This window comes from Myotis davidii, unplaced genomic scaffold (genome assembly GCF_000327345.1).
Source record: "Myotis davidii unplaced genomic scaffold, ASM32734v1 scaffold556, whole genome shotgun sequence".
Classification (NCBI taxonomy): domain Eukaryota; kingdom Metazoa; phylum Chordata; class Mammalia; order Chiroptera; family Vespertilionidae; genus Myotis; species Myotis davidii.
In genome coordinates this window covers 2,540,126-2,540,942 of record NW_006287671.1, presented here as the reverse complement: position 1 = coordinate 2,540,942, position 817 = coordinate 2,540,126, and the positions used below count along the sequence as shown (strand labels likewise).

The following is an 817-nucleotide window of genomic DNA, read 5'->3' as shown; positions in this document are numbered from 1 at the left end:
ATATGTGGGATACAGTTATGAAGTAGCAACGAAAATAATTTTATGCTTGGGTCACAACATGAGGAACTGTATTTAAAGGGCCAGAAGGTTGAGAACCACTGCTCTTGAGACTGGCTCTTCCCAAGGCAATGACTGCATGACACCCGTTACAGAGCACAATATGGGCAAACCTCCCTGGTGTATGTGTGTTGGAGAACAAGTAGAAACCTTTCCTGGCCATGGTTTCTCTTCTGCAAACCCACTTGGTGAAGGTGACTTGGTTTTCAATAGAAATCAAAAGGATAGGTTGGTTATATGTTTGCCTCTAGAATGAAGAAGGATGGAGGAGAACACTGTGGGAGAAGAATAAGAAAATGATTGACCTGCACAATGAGGAATACAACCTAGGGAAAAAGAGCTACAGCTTGGGATTGAATGCTTTTAGTGACATGGTGAGTGTGGCTTGGGAGGCCTACCTTGCGCTTCTTTCCTCACTCAGTCCTATACTGAAATAATCCCTTGCTTGACAACATTCTACTTCTTTTTCCTTGAAGACCGAGGAAGAATTAGCACGGACGTGCTGCGGTAAAAGGTAGAAGTGCAAGAAAAGGAGAGTGTTCCGGAAACCTTACGTTGCCGAAATCCCCCCAAGAGTGGATTGATGAAAAGAAGGCTATGTGGACATGGATAACGGGATGAGAGCATGAGGGGGCGGGGGGGTTTGCGGGGGGAGGAGAAGAATGGGGGTTAATTGGGGGGATAAGGACACATTTGTAATACCTTAACTAATAAAGAATTTAAAAAAAAAAAAAGGCTGTGGAACTCCTGTGAAGCACCG

General features: G+C 44.6%; 1 long non-coding RNA gene across 2 annotated transcripts in view; it reads left to right on the top strand.

The window, feature by feature from the left end:
* Positions 1-718, top strand: part of LOC102754137 — a 2,091-nt gene extending 1,373 nt beyond the window's left edge. For both annotated transcript variants that reach the window (XR_435439.2, XR_435438.2), the window contains exons 3-4: positions 309-431; positions 534-718. This is a non-coding gene — a long non-coding RNA (uncharacterized LOC102754137). The remainder of the gene's footprint in view (positions 1-308; positions 432-533) is intronic.
* Positions 719-817: the final 99 nt, after the last annotated feature.